Source organism: Eurosta solidaginis, chromosome 5 (assembly GCF_040869045.1).
Source record: "Eurosta solidaginis isolate ZX-2024a chromosome 5, ASM4086904v1, whole genome shotgun sequence".
Taxonomy (NCBI): Eukaryota; Metazoa; Arthropoda; class Insecta; order Diptera; family Tephritidae; genus Eurosta; species Eurosta solidaginis.
The window spans coordinates 8,166,336-8,188,518 of NC_090323.1; the positions used below are offsets into that span (position 1 = coordinate 8,166,336).

General features: G+C 32.9%; 1 protein-coding gene across 9 annotated transcripts in view; it reads right to left on the reverse strand.

The window, feature by feature from the left end:
• Ten-m (teneurin transmembrane protein Ten-m) overlaps window positions 1-22,183 on the reverse strand; it is a 671,948-nt gene that overhangs the window by 167,468 nt on the left and 482,297 nt on the right. The window lies entirely within an intron of this gene.

A 22,183-nucleotide genomic window follows, 5' to 3' on the forward strand; every position in this document is an offset into this window, starting at 1 on the left:
CTTTTCCAGATTGGATGCTGACATCTATCTCATCTCTCTAAAACTGTACATGCATATTCTTCCTGCTTGATAATTAAACCCCTCAAGCACTACCCAAAACCTATTTTCCATCTAGATCCTGTTCATATTGCGTGCTTCCTTGGTAAACGTTACATGACCATTTTGATGATTTATAAATTTTAAATTTGCTTTAAGCAGAACAGCACTATTGTATTTTCGGCAATGGAATAATCCCTAAATAAAGACCCATCTTCCACGACAAAACAAATTAAAAATAATAATGAAATTAAATCAAAAATCCATATTCCATTTTCATTTAATTCTACCTAAGCTCTACAACAACTGAGCGTGCCAATGCACCGGGATAACATAAATCGCATTAATGACTCATGTTTTAGTGTCAAATAAACGATAAACAAAACACATGAAATGAAGCTAAATACAAGTATTTACATGAAAAAATGTTCATTTACATAAATAGCCGTCAGCATGAAATTTGAATGCTAATTTTGGCATTTGGCAATTTGGTTGTTATTTATTCTCTTTATTTTTTGTGATATTAAGTTTTAAATAAATTGAAATTGTGTACGCTGCGAGTTAAGATTCATTAATACAATAACTGCATTTAGCTGCTGAGCTACATAAATTGCTCATAATAGAGAGAAAAATGTACAAAAGTTAATCATGGAAAAAGTCACTGTTGGCTAAAAATGTTTGTAATAAATACCAGCAAATACATAAATAAATTTATAAAATATTATAATGCGACTAACATTCTAAAAAGGTAGACAAATAAATTGCCAAATGGATTATAAATATATGTAAATATATGTATGATTATGTGCGCTTCTATGTGTCTGCCTGAATGTTTGTTGGTTTATCGTCATATGGATTTAGAAATTTAATTTTAGAATTTAACATGAGCCACCATTTCAGTAGATTGTTTAAATAAAGTGTCTGCCCTTTCTTTGTTTAATATGAAGGGACGCCAGTGCATTTGAAATTTATATATAGAGTAATTCACTTGGGTGTAATAAAATAATGCTCATATTTACCTAACTATAATATTTAATTTTTATAGTTAAATTTAGAATTTGAAATGTGCAATAAATGTTGATTTGAATGATTGTTTTTGCAGTGTGAGGAGGAGGGTGCAAACTGTTTAGCCACATGGTAGTAGAGAGAAAGTGGTTGTTGTTTTGCATTTTTTAGATTTTGTAAAGTTTAGTAATAAAAATAGCAACATCGTTAGAGAGCCATGAAATTTTCGTATTAAATTATACTGTATGAAAAACAAAATATTGAGAGAAACATTACAAGTTGTAGGTCTAGTTGCATATACAATAAATGTATATTCAGGATTTCGGAGACACCCTCAATTTAGGGGCCAAAACCCCTTTTTGATAGATACAAGTACATATTTGTGTATATTGGGCAATAAATTCATTAAAGAAAAACATTTTGTTATCATTAAAAAGAGGACGTTTGTTGGCTTTAAATCAGTCATATGGAGGAGAAATGCTGCGGTCATATTGCTGAATTATAATTTTATGCAATATACATCAGGAACACTTTAAAAAAGATCAATAAAAAAATTTTTGAAAATAAAATAAAATATAAGGCAACATAAAATAATGATAATAAAATACAAAAAAATTTTTAAAATTAAGTAAAATAAAGTAAAAGAAAATGAAATAAAATGAAATAATAAAAAATTAAATAAAGTGAAATAAAAATAAATAAAATTAAATTAAATCAAATCAAGTTAAATAATTTAAAATAAAGTAATTTAAAAATAAATGAAATAAAATATCGGTAAATATACTTAAACAAAATAAAAATTAAATAAAATAGTAAAAAAATAAAATAGTACAAAATAAAATATGAAATTTAGTAATATGAAACAAAATGAAGTGAAATGAGAAAAAAAAACAAAATAAATAAAATAAAATAAAATAAAATAAAATAAGGTATAATAAAAAACAAAAAATAACAAAAAAAAAAAAATAAAAAATTTGTACAATTAAATAAAACAAGACGAAAAAATAAAATGAAATATAAAGTTATAAAATAAAAATATAAATATAATTACTTACTTTAAAATTGTGTTTTCCTAGAAAGCTTCTAGCATTTGCCAAGAAGACGCAGCTATTTTATAACAAACATAGGGCTGGTTTCAGATAGGGTTCAGTCTATGTGAGGTTCTCACGGAGCAGCCACCGCAACCTAATCCAACATTGTGTTTTATTTTACTATTCAGCTGAAAACTTAAAGAAAGATTATCGTTGCCCCTTGGAGACTCCGAGTGATTACTGACCTCAAAACTGACGGTTAGCTCCTATATGAGTAAATAGCTACTTCCTTTCAGAAAAATTCAAAGCTTATATTTTGAGAGTGCTTGATTTACAAACATTAGTAAACCTTAAATGTGTTTGGATACAAGTAGGATTGTCTTTTGCCATACTAACTACTTTAAAAAGCGTGTGCCGCTATGCAGCTGTTGCTCTTTACTATTGGCGGCATTTTGTTTACATACACAGCTTTAACTTGACTCGCTGGCAGCCATGAGTGCGCGTCAAGCTGTAGCGGAATTTGTGGCGCGAAAAAAAAATGATAAAAACAATAACAACAAAAGCCAAAAAAAAAGAAAAGACACGGAAATTACCTAAGGAGTTGATATAAAAGCGGATTTCAGCCACTTTTCACTTGAAAAATAACAATGAAACTCTTTTAGCATAACGCCTATCAGTCGCCATTTTTTTAATTTTATTTTACTGAGAAAGTTTTGTTGTTGCTCCAGATTTTCGCTAACAATAAACGCATGGCAGTGGCGCGCGCATTACACACCTCGAGGAATTTAAAAACTTTTTCGACAGAAACATTTATATTAGAGAAGCAAAAAGTATAACAAACGATTTTGTTGCGTCAGCTGCCTTTTTCTTCTGCTAACGCTTTGGCATACATCTGTGCTCCCTTTTTTTAAACAAATTTTTACCTTAAATCATTTGGCACCATTGCCTTAGCAATGCTATGTACGAGCGCGCCAACCTTACCTCTTTACATATATTATTTTGCAAATGCAAAAGTTTGTTTTGTTTTAGCCATAATTTTGTTTGGTTGCTAAATTTGTCCCCAACTGATAACAAATTTCGTTTGTTGCATAAACAACGTATAGCATGTGGCATGTGGCATATGACGCTGTGCTTGTAAGATAAATAAGTTTTGTGTGGCATGATTGTGATGACGTCGGCAGTGGCGACAGCTCTAATATGTCTGGCATGTGCTTGTGTGTGTGTGTTTTTGCGCGTGTATTTACAAAGGATTTTCCACGCGTTTGAAATGCCGCGCAGGGAGTTGAATGAATTTAATTTTTAATTTGTAGAAATAAAAGTTTTGTGCCTTTTTTTGAGTTAAAAGTTTTATCTTTAGGTTTGGTTTTTTGTAAATGTTGGTGTTGCGATTTTTTGGGCCGGAAGAAGTTCTTGTACTTATACAATCTTGTTACTTATTAACGTGCACAGATATGCTTTGATTTCTAAGAAATCAAAAACTTTAAAGTAATAAAACTTTAATTAAAGCTCTTATCTCAGTTTGTTGCAAAACTTTATTTATATAAGTTCAATTCAAGAAAACCCCAGTTTTAAGGTGTATTAAAAGCAAAATTTTTTCTCAGAAGTAATTTCACTTAGTGTCTCACTGCTTTGGTATTTAACAGGCATGCTTAACGAACGAAACGATATCATTTCGTTACGATAATCAACGTTAATAAACGAAACGAAGTCATTTCGTTTCGTTTATTAACGTTAGAACGCCAAATTAACGGCGAAGTCACTTCGTTTCGTTTATTAACGTTAAGAACGTCAAATTAACGTTAATTTGACGATCTTAACGTTAATAAGTGACTTCGTTTCGTTTATTAGCGTTGATTATCGTAACGAAATGATATCGTTTCGTTCGTTAAGCATGCCTGAGGTTTTCGATGCGCTGGATTCAAATCTGGATGCGGAATTGCTCTATCACGTCAGGATTTTGAGATATCTTAACCTAAATGTGCAAAAAACACCCTTTTTGCCTATTTTTGAGGTTATATATAAACGACAGAGTTTTTTTTCTCTTACGAATGGCGTTGAGTTTGCTCAAATATCTTTTTTTTCGCTAAGATAGAGCAATTTTAAATTTATAAATTTGCTAATTTTCCTATAGCTGAAAAACCGCTGAATTAACGTAGGTGTGATGCAGTAGAACACATACCTCTTACAATAAGTCTTGCGATAATTGCTCTATCTTAGTGAAAAAAAAAAGATATTTGAGCAAACTCAACGCCATTCGTAAGAGAAAGACTTCTTCTTTAAGATGCTATGTGTGCTTTAAAAAAAAAAAAAATCTGTCGTTTATATATAACCTCAAAAATAGGCAAAAACGGTGTTTTTTGCACATTTAGGTTAGGATATCTCAAAATCCTGACGTGATAGAGCATTTCTGCGTCCAGATTTGAATCCAGCGCCTCGAAACCCTTTAGGAAAGTATGGCCTGGTTTATGGTCAAAAAAATCGGTCTCATATTGTCGGCCTGTGTTATTTGTTGCCGATCAGTTTAATTCATATAATTTTTTATTCATAAGAAGCTAGTCTGATCTAATTTACGTGGGGTGCAAATAAAACATAGTTTTTTCCACCTTGCAGCCCAACGTTTCGCTAAGATTTTCTTAGCATCATCTGGGGCGAGACTGTGAATTTTATTTGAGGAAAAGAATAACAAAAACAACATTAGTTATCAATCACCACAATAGGAAAATATTTACATGCACTTTCACTGAAGATGGCGGATAATTACATTAATAAATAAAAACAATTTTAAGAAAAAAATACTTAAAAGAAAACACTGTCGATAACATCATTAGTGGTACACTTGTCATAATCAACTAAAACTATAAACATAAAAGGTATGTGGCGGCTATTTCGTTTGTGGTTTCTTTTTTGTTGATTGTTTTATCCCTTTTTTGCGTAATCCGTAGGTTCTCTAACGTGTATCTGGTTTTTTCCTTTCTCTCTATATCTATTATTTTCGCATTTTTAAAGTCAGCTACATGATTATTTGTTATTGTATGCTGTGGTAATGCTGTACCTTGTCTTTGTTTCCTTATATCAGCTTCGTGTTCTGCTAGTCGAGTGCATCGTTTGGTAGTTCCGATATATATTTTGTTGCATTCTTCTTTGTTATTACCCTTGAATGCTATTTCATATACGACATTACTTTGTTGTTGTTGGTCAATCGCACTTTTTGTTTTAGTAAAGCACGTTGCTAGCGTGCAATTAGATTTGTATGCCAGGCTTATATTAGGATTTTTGATAATGTCATGTGCGAAATTTTCTGAGAGCCTGGGAATGTGTGTGACACTAAAATATTTCTTGGCTTCATTGGATCTATCTTTGGGTTGAGATTGGTTCAGGATACAATTTATTTCTGTTATTTTTTGTTTTAATATATTGTTAGTTAAGTGATCATGGTAATTATTTTTCTTTAGAGTTCTTTTAATTATTTCAATATTTGTGTCATGAAATTTTGGATGACTTAAAGTTAATAGTTTGTGTATAAAATTCTTAGCCGTATTTACTTTATATTTAAATAGCTGTGAGGAAAGATAATTGATTAAGCGCCAAGAAGATGTTGGTTTTGAGTGCCAGTTAAGTAATAATTTGTTGCTGCTTCTATATATTCTGACGTCTAAAAATGGTATATTTCCATATCTTCTAATTCTATGGTAAATTTCAGCCTGTCATGGTGTTTATTGAGTGTGTCTAATATTAGTTTTGCGTCCTTACTTTTAATAATTGCGAATATATCATCCACGTATTTTACTAAAAATTTTATGTGTACATTGTGTAGTTGTTGTAGCTCTAAAAGAGTATTGTTAATAATTTCATCCATCACTATGTCTGTAATAGTTGGGGAGAGGGGATTTCCAATGGGCATACCAAACGTTTGGGTAAAAATTTTGTTATTGCAAACAAAATAGTTATTGTCTTTTAAACAAAACTCTAACATTCTCTGAAATTTTCTTTGGATATATTATTCATATGTTGGATTTTCACCACATCAAACGACACCAACACATCTTCGTCACATATATTTGTGTCAGTCTTTGAAATTTAACTAAATTTGTTTCTGTTTCGGTTTAGATTTCGATTCTGGGTTCGACTCCATTTTTCTAGCTTCAGTTTTTTCTTCAGGAAACATTTTTTTTAGGATATGGAGTTCGGTGGTAAAAACTTGAATTTGTTGACTGTCATATAAAAAGCAAGTAATTAAAATATGATGCCAAATAATGAAAAAATAAATAGATAAATTGTTATGTGCTCATTATTTTTGGCCTTTTTTCTAAACGAAATCTGAGCTCCCTATACACGTTTGCGTATTAAATCAGAAGAATTTTTTGCTTCCTTCACATATCTTTTAAATTTTCATAAATATAATGAACCGCAAACATATCTACCCTTATACGAAATCAAAATTTTAAAGTTAACAAAAAGGCGTACGCGCATAAAGATTTCAAGCATTGCTCTTTGAACATTTCATACAAAGACACTTGAGACAGCTACTACATACCATCATTGGCTTTTGTGAAATGCTTACATGCCATACATTGCATACTTTTAGGTGCTTATTTTGTGTGTATGCGGGTATTTTTTTTCAAAAGCGCAGAACAGCTAAGAAAAAATTACATACGTATTACAGATTTAAAGCTTAACAAATGTTAATCTACAAAGCAAAAGCATGAATGAAAGAGAAGGTGAATGCACGATATGCAAGTGTTTGTATATTTATACTCAGTTGAGCAGAGCTCACAGAGTATATTAAGTTTGATTGGATAACGGTTGGTTGTACATATATAAAGGAATCGAGATAGATATAGACTTCCATATATCAAAATAATCAGGATCGAAAAAAAATTTGATTGAGCCATGTTCGTCCGTCCGTCCGTCCGTTAACACGATAACTTGAGTAAATTTTGAGGTATCTTGATGAAATTTGGTATGTAGATTCCTGAGCACTCATCTCAGATCGCTATTTAAAATGAACGATATCGGACTATAACCACGCCCACTTTTTCGATATCGAAAATTTCGAAAAACCGAAAAAGTGCGATAATTCATTACAAAAGACCGATAAAGCGACGAAACTTGGTAGATGAGTTGAACTTATGACGCAAAATAGAAAATTAGTAAAATTTTGGACAACGGGCGTGGCACCGCCCACTTTTAAAAGAAGGTAATTTAAAGCTGTAATTTGGCAGTCGTTGAAGATATCATGATGAAATTTGGCAGGAACATTACTCTTATTACTATATGTACGCTTAATAAAAATTAGCAAAATCGGAGAAGGACCACGCCCACTTTTAAAAAAAAATTTTTTTTAAAGTAAAATTTTAACAAAAAATTTAATATCTTTACAGTATATAAGTAAATTATGTCAAGATTCAACTCCAGTAATGATATGGTGCAACAAAATACAAAAATAAAAGAAAATTTAAAAATGGGCGTGGCTCCGCCCTTTTTCATTTAATTTGTCTAGGATACTTTTAACGCCATATGTCGAACAAAAATTAACCAATCCTTTTGAAATTTGGTAGGGGCATAGATTTTATGGCGTTAACTGTTTTCTGTGAAAATGGGCGAAATCGGTTGATGTCACGCCCAGTTTTTATACACAGTCGTCCGTCTGTCCTTCCGCATGGCCGTTAACACGATAACTTGAGCAAAAATCGATATATCTTTACTAAACTCAGTTCACGTACTTATCTGAACTCACTTTATCTTAAAATGATTTTTCTCCAATTTCCTTTATTGACTACAAAATAAGTTTGTCAAATAAAAAACACACTGATACACTAACAACATATATTTTTTATTTGGCACAACAAATGCATTTCGGACAGACCTGCTGTCCATCATCAGCGACGCGCTACTAAAACAAAGGAGTCAAGAATATAAACAAAATAGAAAATATTAGCAATATTATATCAATTACAAAACAACGCACATATGTATGTATTAAACTAAAGAAAAAAGAGGGGAATTTATGTTCCCGTTGTCAGCATTCACGAAAAATGACGATAGCTCAACAAAGCACAGCATCGGCACTGCAGAAGAGAGTCTTCATTTAATAAAAGCGGTGCACAACAACAGAAAGTTAGACGCTTACGAATCTCTCTACATCACAAAAACCAAGATTGCCATGAATGCTGACAACGGGAACATAAATTCCCCTCTTTTTTCTTTAGTTTAATACATACATATGTGCGTTGTTTTGTAATTGATATAATATTGCTAATATTTTCTATTTTGTTTATATTCTTGACTCCTTTGTTTTAGTAGCGCGTCGCTGATGATGGACAGCAGGTCTGTCCGAAATGCATTTGTTGTGCCAAATAAAAAATATATGTTGTTAGTGTATCAGTGTGTTTTTTATTTGACAAACTTATTTTGTAGTCAATAAAGGAAATTGGAGAAAAATCATTTTACGTGTTGTCAGACTACAAACCTTAGGTTCGGCTATTTTAATAAATAAATAGTTCTCACACAGTTTATGTAATTATGCAGTCCAAGCAAAAATTGAACCGTTACACTCGCTTGTTAAACAAGAGGGAAAGAATAAAAACTGACATTTTCTTTTTAAAACAATGCAAGTCACTAAAAGTAATACCCAAATTCGCACATATAAAGTGTAGTGTTTCAAATTCCCGTACGAATCGAGTCTTGGCCCAAGCTAAACAAAACTGGATCACGTATGAAATCGAATACCAATATAACCGTCTCGACTCAACGCAGCTTGAATTATACAGTTTACATTTGGAGTTAACAAATTCAATGGACAATATCTCGTTTGCAATTTTCATGGAAAACCAACAAAAATTCTTCGAACAATGCCATAACAGCTTCAAGAAAAAGCGCAATATACAGAATGGCAAATTAAAAAGACTCATCGAGGAACAACTTAGTCAACACCCAAAAGCCCGCCCCGAAATTCGCCCAGTAAAAAACTTCGTAATGAACCTATCTACCGCCATGTTCAACGATGAAGAACTAGATCTATTAAATAGAGGTCTAAATTTTACTCCCCACACAATGTCCGGGAATGTAGAAGATGCCATCGTAGATATTGAATCCGCCATTCAGTTCAAACCGTTAAGTACACAAAAGACAATTCGTGAAACAGCAATGAAAGCAATAACAAATGCTAAACTCAAACATAAAAAACGTCAGAAACCAGAAGTAATCAAGACGATTAAACACTTAAAAGAGAAGGACGTCTACTATATGAAGTCCGATAAAGGTAATAAAGTCGTTATTATGGACAAAAAAGACTACGACCGCCGAATGCATCTCTCTATCGAAGAAGATGGTTTCCACCTTTTAAAACGATCCCCGCTTAATCGTATGGTTAATGACGCCAAATTAATCATCAAAAAAATTTGCGAAGTTTTTAAGACCAATAAATACGCCTTTTTGGTACCAAATCCTAGTGTACCCAAAATGTACGGTTTGCCAAAGGTCCACAAGGAAGGAGAAAAGATGCGGAAAATCGTCTCCAATACATCATCACCGTTGGTTCGCGTCGCAAAATGGTTGGTAAATAAGTTGAGCAAATATGGAAATTTTGAGGGTGCCAGCATAAAAAACACCTTCGAATTTGTTAACAGGACCAAAGATATAGAAATCCATAAAGCGAAATTTTTACATCCTTCGATGTAACAGCATTGTTTCCGAGCATCCCAGTTGATATTGCTATAGACTCTCTTCGAAAACACCTGGAAAACAAACAGGCCAACCCGGATGAAATAAAAGTTTTAATTGAAGCATCCCAGATTTGTATGTCCCACAATTGTTTTGCCTTTAGAGATAAGTTTTATTCTAATGACTTCGGTACCAGCATGGGAAACCCACTGTCACCACTAATTGCAGAAGCATTCATGACCAAATTCGAAAACGATTTGAAAGCAGAAGGTGTCTTACCTCGAATTTGGATCAGATACGTCGACGGTGTGTTTTGCATAATTAAAAAACAAGAACTTCAACACACATTGGACACAATAAACAACAAATACGACAGCATAAAATTCACAGTTGAAGTGGAAGATGAACAAAACTCCATAAATTTCTTAGACTTGAAATGCACAAGAGTGAACAATAAAATTGACTATGCGGTTTATCGAAAACCCACCTCAACTAACCGTTTAATCACAAGTGATTCTTTCTGCCCCTATCAAACCAAAATAGCTGCATTTCATTCATTGGTTTATCGCCTTGTGAATTTACCACTCTCCGTAATCAATTATAAAAACGAGTATACAAAAATTATTGATCTCGCAACTACCAATGGCTTTGACAAGAAACTCATCGATAAACTAATAAAAAAACATTCCAACTTACACTACAAAAACAATTTAACTACTCTCTTCGCTCAAAATAAAGAAATTAAAACAAACAAATTAGCACGCAAGTTACATACGAATATTCACCACCCACTTAAACCATTTCTCTTTAAAATACTCTCTTTTATATACTCTCTTAATCATAGCTTTAATGTTAGTAAGTAAGGCTTTATATATGTATATAAACATTACTTTCAATAAAAAACCTTCTTCTTGGATGAAACCTCAAACGAGTAAGTTCAAATCGGAGTTTTATTAAAAGTTCCAAGTGGATTCAAATCAACCAAATGAAAGTGGCGCAGTCGAAGTGAACCGAAAAGAAATTAAATTTCAAAGGCTTCTTTTTATAAAATAAAGTTACACCTAATTTTAGTTTTTCTTCTAAAAAATATTTCATTAAATAATTAAATTATTAGTGACAACCTATAAAAAAATGAATAAACTGTGTTAAGTGCGGTTATATTCTGTTTATCAGGAAACCTTTAACGAATACAGTTATTTTAACTGTTGTGATGTATTTTTCTTGGACCTAAAAATAAATTCGGACTAAATCAAATAAAAACCTATGCATATCTTCAAATAATTGCATTGGCATTTGTGAATACTTAAGTTAACAAATTTAAAAAATAAAAAACCGAAAAAGTGATATATATACATTATAAGCATACGTAAAAAAAAAAAAAACAAATAAATGTGAGAGACATAAAAACGACAGCAAAATTAATTAGCCGTACATTAAGAAAACAACAAAAAAATTTATAAATATCGTATGATGTGTATAGACATATTTATTTATATATATAAATACGTTTGTACGTTAATAAACAAACGAACAAGCAACAATAAAAAAGCGGTAATGCAAAAATTATGAGAGAAACAGTGATCGTGTGTGTTGCTTTTACATAAAACTTTACCCTGAGGAAATGAGAGCCACAGCATAGTTAAATAGTGCAAGTAAAGAGAAACATAGCTGCATAAATTGCTGTGTAAAAACCAAAATAAAAAAAAACAGAACCAAAAAAAAAAAAAACAAAAAGGACAGCAACAAATAAACGATTAAATGAAAAGTATTCAAATTGCATTCGATAAAAACAGACAATTAGTGGAAATGGAACAACTTCAGTTAAAAATTTCTCAGTTGGAAGCGGTGCTACAACAACAATCTTTAGCCCTCCAACAAGCCGAAGCAGTGCAGCAACAACAACAACAAACTATAGAAATGCAGCAACAACAGAAACAAGCTTATGAAGCACAGCAGGCTCAACAAGCTGTAACAACGCCACAACAACAAACTACAATGCAACAACAACTCCAAGCAAACCAATACCTGGTATTAAGCCCAAAAGATATTCTACAACAATTCCGATATATACGTCCCTTGGATGAGAGTCAGTATGTTGGTTCATTTATTAGGTCAGTAGAAAAAACGTTTGAGTTATGTCAAGGTAATGGCCAGCTGAAAGAGTTTGGACTCCAAATAATTAAAAATGAAAAAATTTTGGGTGATTCTGGCAGAAGTGTACGGGAACTTGGCGAAGATGCTGATTGGGAGCAAGTAAAATTAAATTTAAGGCAATATTTTAGGCCTCGTCATACTTATGGCGAAATATTTAATTATTGCAGAATGGTTAAAGTAGCTTCTCTGAGAGAATTATTTAATATATTTGAAAAGGCAAAATTTGATTTAAATGAGCTGTACGAATTTGATGGCAGGCAATCATCATTATATTCATCAGTGAATATTAATAGGGATTTAGTAGATATATTATTAGAAAAAATCGATGGTCCAGTTAGGGCACACATAACAGCAGATAGCACATTAAGTGAAGTTATTTTAAGATATTCAAATTTAAAACTTTTAGATGATTTTAGATGTATTGACTTTAAACACAGAAAAGAGCCAAACAGATTTAAAATTAACAATAGTAATTACAAAATTAATGCACAAAATGTTAATAATAATAGTAGTCCATCAAATTTTCCAAGAAATAATAATAAAAAAGAAACGCCAAATAATCATGTAGATAATAAAATATCCTCTTATACACCCCAAAGTGGACATTTTAAAAATTATCATCCAAATAATAGCGTTACTCAGTCAAACATAAGGCGTAATACTTCTGCGCAATCGCGGAAAACTTATACCAACAATAGTGAAGTTTTTCCTGATAATATGGTGGAGCCTATGGATATTAGTAATATTGAACAGTCAGTAAATTTTCTCGAGGACTCGGTATCCAACGATTACCGGTAATAACTATTACTATACAAAATGAGCGAATTAATTGCTTAATTGATACCGGTTCCACAACTAGTTTAATAGGACCAAATACATTAAATAATTTTTCAATTGAAAAACTTGAAGAAACCTTATATTTTAGGACTCTAAATGGAATTAATCAAGTAACCGGGAAAATAATTACTCCATTTCCAAAAGAATTTAAATCTTATGGAACAATTTCTTGGAAGGTTGTTGATTTGAAAAATCAAAATTATAATGCTATTATAGGGCAAAATATCTTAATACCTTTTAAAGCAAAGATAGATTTTGAAAACGATTGCATCGAAATTAATAAAAACAAAATATTTTTTCACAAATATCCATTTGATATTGACCATATTTCTACTTTAAATCCAGTTCCTAGCAACGTCATTGGAAAGTTAAACCTGGAACACCTTAGTATGGAAGAACGTAAAAAAATTGAAAAATTATTGTTTGTTTATGAGGATTTATTTTACAAAGAGGGCGAAAGCCTTACAGCTACTCATAACATCCAACATGAAATTATAACTAAAACTAATAACCCTATTTACTCAAAAATTTATCGATATCCTAAAGCCCACGAGCAGGAAATCAATCGACAAATAGACGAAATGCTTCAGCAAAAAATAATAACTCCATCTTTTTCGCCATACAACAGTCCTTTATGGATTGTTCCCAAAAAACCAGATAAAATGGGATCAAAACAATGGCGAGTAGTAATCGACTATAGGAAGTTAAATGAAAATACCATTTCAGATAAATTCCCAATTCCTAATATCGACGGGATATTAGACAAATTGGGTAGGGCTATGTATTTTACCACACTGGACCTTGCCAAAGGTTTCCATCAGATCGTGGTGAAACCAGAAGATCGAAAGAAAACTGCATTTTCAACTCCACATGGGCACTTTGAATTTGTGAGGATGCCGTTTGGCCTCAAGAATGCCCCATCCACCTTTCAGAGGCTTATGAATTCTGTTCTTCAAAAATATATCAACAAAATATGTGTCGTTTATTTAGATGACATCTTGGTTTTCAGTACCTCGTTAGAAGAACACCTAACAAATTTAAAACTAATATTTGAAGCTTTGCGAAAAGCTGGGCTAAAAATACAAATTAATAAATGCCACTTTTTGTCCAAAGAAACGGAATACCTAGGCCATATCCTAACTCCTAAAGGAGTTAAACCAAATTTGAATAAAGTGGATGTGATCCAAAAGTTGAAGTTGCCAACAACTGATAAACAAATAAGATCTTTTCTAGGGATGACGGGATACTACCGTAAATTTATAAAGGATTACGCTAAAGTCGCTTATCCTATGATATATTATTTAAAAAAGGATAGAAAAGTTAATGCCAATGACCCGAATTTTATAACGGCATTTGAAAAACTCAAATCTTTAATAACTGACCATCCTATTTTGCGATACCCGAATTTTAATAAGAGATTTAAACTTACGACAGACGCAAGCAACTTTGCATTAGGGGCTGTATTGTCTCAAGATGGTCACCCTATATGTTTCGCATCCCGAACATTGAACGATCACGAGAAAAATTATGCTACTGTCGAAAAAGAGCTTTTGGCCATTGTTTGGGCCGTTAATTACTTTAGGCCATACTTATACGGCACCGAATTTGATTTACATACTGACCACCAACCACTTAAGTGGTTACAAGCTAAATACAATGGTAAGAACATCAATCCTCGTTTGCAACGGTGGCTCGTACAGCTGGGTGAATACGAAGCCAAGATAGATTATATCCAGGGAAAAGATAATACAATTGCTGATTTTCTTAGTAGAATCAATTCTTTTACAAACGAAATAAATGTCATGGAAAATCAAGATTGTAATATTTCTACTATGGCAACAATACACTCTCAACAAGAGGACTTAAACGACCATTTTCCTATTTTGGACACAGTCGTTAATCGTTTCAAGTCCCAAATCCTTATTGTAGAGCGAAAACTTGTAGAGAAGGTGTCCTTATTAGGTAATCAGAGAGTATATATCGAAAAGAACGATATTCCTGATAGCATATCTGATATTGTTAGAAGACACATTAAGCCTGGTAAGACTGCAATCTATTCAGAAATAGACGAATCACTTTATAATGTAGTGCAAAATATTTTAATAGAACTGTTCCAAAACAGTAATAACATTAAATTTGTAAAATGTTCCTATTTTGCCAAAGATATGAAAAGCGAAGAAGAAACAATAAAACAAGTTTCACTATTTCATACCAAAGAATCTGGACATTCAGGCATAATACCAAACTACCAAGATCTCAAAAGAAAAATTTATTACCCTAACCTTAAATATGTAATTAATAAAGTAGTCAATAATTGTGATATTTGTACTGCAGCAAAGTACGATAGAAATCCCATCAAAAAGAAATTTGCACTCACAGAAACAACATCAGATATTAAAGAAATTGTTCATATAGATACTTATATAAATTCAAAGCATTCATTTCTAATTTTCGTTGACAAATTTTCTAAACATGCTGCAGCATTCTTCTTAGAAGATCGAAATAACCAAACATTAATTGAAAAAATTAGGTTGTATATTTCACTATTCGGCAAAATGCAAAAGATTGTTTGCGACAATGAATTCAATTCTGTAAATGTGAAACAATTTTGTAGGGAAGAAGATATAGACATCCATTTTACAAAACCAAATAGCCATACCGGTAATTCTGATGTAGAGAGATTTAATAGTACATTGACAGAGAGAATAAGAGCTCTAAACGTAGAAAATAAGCTTCCAATTAAAGATCAGGTTAGCAAAGCAATAGAAATATATAACAAAACATACCATTCAACTATAGGAACTAGTCCAAATAATGCCCACAACAATAAAGCAGATAAGGCAATAATAAAGAATAGAGCTCAAACAAAAAAGTATAATAAAATTTCAAGAGCTAATGCAAACAGAGAGGAATATACAGAAACTAGATCTGAAGGGTTTATCAAAAACTATCTTAATGTTAGGCACAAAGAAAAGCCAAAGTTCAGAAAAGCGAAATTGCAAAATGTTCATGAATGCAATATTAAACGTCCTTTAAAATTTACAGATACTAAATAATCGTATAAAATTACTTTAAATCAGCTTTAAAGAAAACTGGATAAATATATTTTGATTTTTATGATGTGCATATTTTGTAGTTATTAAAAATATATATGCATATATATTTTATGTATAATAATATTTATGTAATTAAAAAAAATAATAAATAAATATATTAAATTAAAATTACAGATAATGAACTGTATATATATACAAATATTTTGCAATCATTAGTTTAACTTACACATTAAATTGGTTAATTTTGTTATAAGCTTTAATTAAAGCTAAAATATAAAAACATATATTTTGACACATTTTTACTAAGATTTAAAATCCAAGAGTATTTTAAAAACAAGGAGTGGAGGAGTTACATACGAATATTCACCACCCACTTAAACCATTTCTCTTTAAAATACTCTCTTTTACATACTCTCTTAATCATAGCTTTAATGTTAGTAAGTAAGGCTTTATATATGTATATAAACATTACTTTCAATAAAAAACCTTCTTCTTGGATGAAACCTCAAACGAGTAAGTTCAAATCGGAGTTTTATTAAAAGTTCCAAGTGGATTCAAATCAACCAAATGAAAGTCGCATACCATTTAGTTATTTTCCTGCTATCACCAATAATTTAACGAACATATTTGAAAAGAATGAAATGAAAATCGTATATACAAACAACAACAAATTGAAAAACATTTTGGGCTCCACAAAAGATACTGTCCCAATGCTTGAGCGTAGCGGCATTTACCAAATTAGCTGCCTGGGTTGCGATGCAAAATATGTTGGACAAACTAGAAGGCAAATCTCTGTTCGTTTCAAAGAACACGAAAAGCACGCCAACAATAAACAAATTCATCGGTCTGCAGTAGCAGCGCATATTCACACGACAAATGACGATAGCTCAACAAAGCACAGCATCGGCACTGCAGAAGAGAGTCTTCATTTAATAAAAGCGGTGCACAACAACAGAAAGTTAGACGCTTACGAATTTCTCTACATCACAAAAACCAAGATTGCCATGAATGCTGACAACGGGAACATAAATTCCCCTCTTTTTTCTTTAGTTTAATACATACATATGTGCGTTGTTTTGTAATTGACATAATATTGCTAATATTTTCTATTTTGTTTATATTCTTGACTCCTTTGTTTTAGTAGCGCGTCGCTGATGATGGACAGCAGGTCTGTCCGAAATGCATTTGTTGTGCCAAATAAAAAATATATGTTGTTAGTGTATCAGTGTGTTTTTTATTTGACAAACTTATTTTGTAGTCAATAAAGGAAATTGGAGAAAAATCATTTTACGTGTTGTCAGACTACAAACCTTAGGTTCGGCTATTTTAATAAATAAATAGTTCTCACACAGTTTGTGTCACTTTATCTTGGTATGAAAAATGAACGCAATCCGACTATGACCACGCCCACTTTTTCGATATCGAAAATTACGAAAAATGAAAAAAATGCCATAATTCTATACCAAATACGAAAAAAGGGATGAAATATGGTAAGGTAATTGGATTGTTTTATTGACGCGAAATATAACTTTAGAAAAAACTTTATAAAATGGTTGTGACACCTACCATATTAAGTAGAAGCAAATGAAAAAGTTCTGCAGGGCGAAATAAAAAACCCTTAAAATCTTGGCAGGTATTACATATATAAATAAATTAGCGGTATCCAACAGATGATGTTCTGGGTCACCCTGGTCCACATTTTGGTCGATATCTGGAAAACGCCTCCACATATACAACTACCACCACTCCCTATTAAAATTCTCATTAATACCTTTAATTTGATACCCATATCGTACAAACTCATTCTAGAGTCACCCCTGGTCCAGAAAGGCCCACTCCCTCTTAAAATACTCATTAACTCCTTTCGTTTGATACCCATATTGCACAAACGAGTTCTAGAGTCACCCCTGGCCCACCTTTATGGCGATATCTCGAAGTGGCGTCCACCTATGGAACTAAGGATTACTCCCTTTTAAAATACTCATTAACACCTTTCATTTGATACCCATATCGTACAAACGCATTCTAGAGTCAGACCCGGTCCATCTTTATGGCGATATCTCGAAAAGGCGTCCACCTACAGAACTAAGCCCCACGGTCTTTTAAAATAATCATTAACACCTTTCATTTGATACCCATATCATACAAACAAATTCTAAAGTGACCCCTGGTCCACCTTTATGGCGATATCTCGAAAAGGCGAACACCTATAAAACGAAGGCCCACTCCCTTTTAAAAATATTCATTAACACCTTTCATTTGATACCCATATCGTACAAACGCATTCTAGAGTCAGACCCGGTCCATCTTTATGGCGATATCTCGAAAAGGCGTCCACCTACAGAACTAAGCCCCACGGCCTTTTAAAATAATCATTAACACCTTTCATTTGATACCCATATCATACAAACAAATTCTAAAGTGACCCCTGGTCCACCTTTATGGCGATATCTCGAAACGGCGTCCACCTATAGAACTAAGACCCACTCCCTTTTAAAATACTCATTAACACCTTTCGTTTGATGCCCATATTGTGCAAACAAATTCTAGGGTCACCCCTGGTCCACCTTTATGGCGATATCTCGAAACGGCGTCCACCTATGGAACTAAGGATTACTCCCTTTTAAAATGCTCATTAACACCTTTCATTTGATACCCATATCGTACAAACGCATTCTAGAGTCACCCCTGGTCCATCTTTACGGCGATATCTCGAAAAGGTGTCCATCTATAGAACTTAGGTCCACGCCCTTTTAAAATACTCATTAATACCTTTCATTTGATACCCATATCGTACAAACGCATTCTAGAGTCAACCCTGATCCACCTTTATGGCTATATCCCTAAATGGCGTCCACCTATAGAACTATGGCCCACTCCCTCATAAAATACTCTTTAATGCCTTTCATTTGATACACATGTCATACAAACACATTCCAGGGTTTCCCTCGGTTCATTTTCCTACATGGTTATTTTCCCTTATGTTGTCACCATAGCTCTCAACTGAGTATGTAATGTTCGGTTACACCCGAACTTAACCTTCCTTACTTGTTTTATACTCAGTTGAGCAGAGCTCACAGAGTATATTAAGTTTGATTGCATAACGGTTGGTTGTACAGGTATAAATGAATCGAGATAGATATAGAGTTCCATATATCAAAATCATCAGGATCGAAAAAAAATTTGATTTAGCCATGTTCGTCCGTCCGTCCGTCCGTTAACACGATAACTTGAGTAAATTTAGAGGTATCTTGATGAAATTTGGTATGTATGTTCCAGAGCACTCATCTCAGATCGCTATTTAAAATGAACGATATCGGACTATAACCACGCCCACTTTTTCGATATCGAAAATTTCGAAAAACCGAAAAAGTGCAATAATTCATTACCAAAGATAGATAAAGCGATAAAATTTGGTAGGTGAGTTGAACTTATGACGCAGAATTGAAAATTAGTAAAATTTTGGACAATAGGCGTGGCACCGCCCACTTTTAAAAGAAGGTAATTTAAAATTTTGCAAGCTGTAATTTGGCAGTCGTTGAAGATATCATGATGAAATTTGGCAGAACGTTACTCCTATTACTATATGTACGCTTAATAAAAATTAGCAAAATCGGAGAAGGACCACGTCCACTTTAAAAAAAAAATTTTTTTTAAGTAAAATTTTAACAAAAAATTTAATATCCTTACAGTATATAAGTAAATTATGTCAACATTCAACTCCAGCAATGATATGATGCAACAAAATACAAAAATAAAAGAAAATTTCAAAATGGGCGTGGCTCCGCCCTTTTTCATTTAATTTGTCTAGGATACTTTTAACGCCATAAGTCGAACAAAAATTAACCAATCCTTTTGAAATTTGGTAGGGGCATAGATTTTATGACGTTAACTGTTTTCTGTGAAAATGGGCGGAATCGGTTGATGCCACGCCCAGTTTTTATACACAGTCGTCCGTCTGTCCTTCCGCATGGCCGTTAACACGATAACTTGAGCAAAAATCGACATATCTTTAATGAACGTAGTTCACGTGCTTACTTGAACTCACTTTATCTTGGTATAAAAAATGAACGAAATCCGACTATGACCACGCCCACTTTTTCGATATCGAAAATTACGAAAAATGAAAAAAATGCCATAATTCTATACCAAATACGAAAAAAGGGATGAAACATGGTAATTGGATTGGTTTATTGACGCGAAATATAACTTTGGAAAAAACTTTGTAAAATGGTTGTGACACCTACCATATTAAGTAGAAGAAAATGAAAATGTTCTGCAGGGCGAAATAAAAAACCCTTGAAATCTTTGTAGGTATTACATATATAAATAAATTAGCGGTATCCAACAGATGATGTTCTGGGTCACCCTGGTCCACATTTTGGTCGATATATGGCAAACGCCTTCACATATACAACTACCACCACTCCCTTTTAAAACTCTCATTAATACCTTTAATTTGATACCCATATCGTACAAACACATCCTAGAGTCACCCCTGGTCCACCTTTATGGCGATATTTCGAAACGACGTCCACCTATAGAACTAAGCCCCACGCCCTTTTAAAATACTCATTAACACCTTTCATTTAATACCCATATCGTACAAGCAAAGTCTAGAGTCACCCCTGGTCCACCTTTGTTGCGATACCTCGAAAAGGCGTCCACCTATAAAACTAAGGCACACTCCCTTTTAAAATACTCATTAACACCTTTCGTTTGATACCCATATTGTACAAACGTATGCTAGAGTTACCCCTGGTCCACCTTTATGGCGATATCTCGAAAAGGCGACCACATATACAACTACCACCACTCCCTTTTAAAACCCTCATTAATACCTTTAATTTGATGCCCATATCGTACAAATACATCCTAGAGTCACCCCTGGTCCACATTTATGGCGATATTTCGAAACGGCGTCCACCTATAGACCTAAGGCCCACTGCCTTTTAAAATACTCATTAACATCTTTCGTTTGATACCCATATTGTACAAACGCATTCTAGAGTCACCCCTGGTCCACCTTTATGGCGATATCTCGAAAAAGCGACCACCTATACAACTACCACCACTCCCTTTTAAAACCCTCATTAATACCTTTAATTTGATACCCATATCGTACAAACAAATTCTAGGGTCACCTGGTCCACATTTATGGCGATATCTCGAAACGGCGTCCACCTATGGAATTAAGGATCACTCCCTTTTAAAATACTCATTAGCACCTTTTTTTTTGATACCCATATTGTACAAACAAATTCTAGGGTCATCCCTGGTCCATCTTTATGGCGATATCTCGAAACGGCGTCCACCTATGGAACTAAGGATCACTCCCTTTTAAAACCCTCATTAATACCTTTAATTTGATACCCATATCGTACAAACAAATTCTAGGGTCACCTGGTCCACCTTTATGGCGATATCTCGAAACGGCGTCCACCTATGGAACTAAGGATCACTCCCTTTTAAAATACTCATTAGCACCTTTTTTTTGATACCCATATTGTACAAACATATTCTAGATTCAACCCTGATCCACCTTTATGGCGATATCATTAAATGGCGACCACCTATAGAACTATGGCCTACTCTCTCTTAAAATACTTTTTAATACCTTCCATTTGATACACATGTCATACAAACACATTCCACGGTTTCCCTCGGTTCATTTTCCTACATGGTGATTTTCCCTTATGTTGTCACCATAGCTCTCAACTGAGTATGTAATGTTCGGTTACACCCGAACTTAACCTTCCTTACTTGTTATATTTTGTTTTAAATAGCAGCGCAAAAAATTCAAAGCAATGGAATTATTTTTATATAACTCATCATATTGGATTTCTTTGATGCATAGATACAGTGTGTGTTGAGACTTTGTGGTAGCGTTGCATTGCTATGGTGTTGATGCATGATAAGCTTGGATGTAAGCTTGGAAGTATGCAACATTTGTAAGTTTGTATGTATTTATGTGCGTCAAACCTTAAATTTTCAAAATTAAAGTTTTAAGTTAGAGCTCAAGAAAAATGCTTTATAGCAATATTTATTTATTGAGAAAAATATATTGGTAGAGGTTTCGGTAGAGTAAAACCTCTTCTAAGAAAATCAATTATTTACGCCTAAAAGCATGCAACATTAACGTAGAGTACTTTTAGGAAAGTTACATTTTATGTTAGACCATGTAGTTATCAAACAAATTTTGAATGAAAATTTGGTCTTTAGTAAGGAGAATTGCCAAGCTTGGTAAGGATGACTTCTGTTTTTCCCATTTTAATCATCGCAACCACTTTTTCGTATTTAGATACAAATGTTAGTCCTTCAGACTATTTAGCTTCGCTCGGCTTTTAGTACACTCAAAAAAATTGCTTAGCATCATAATAAAAATTGCAATGCAGCAACATG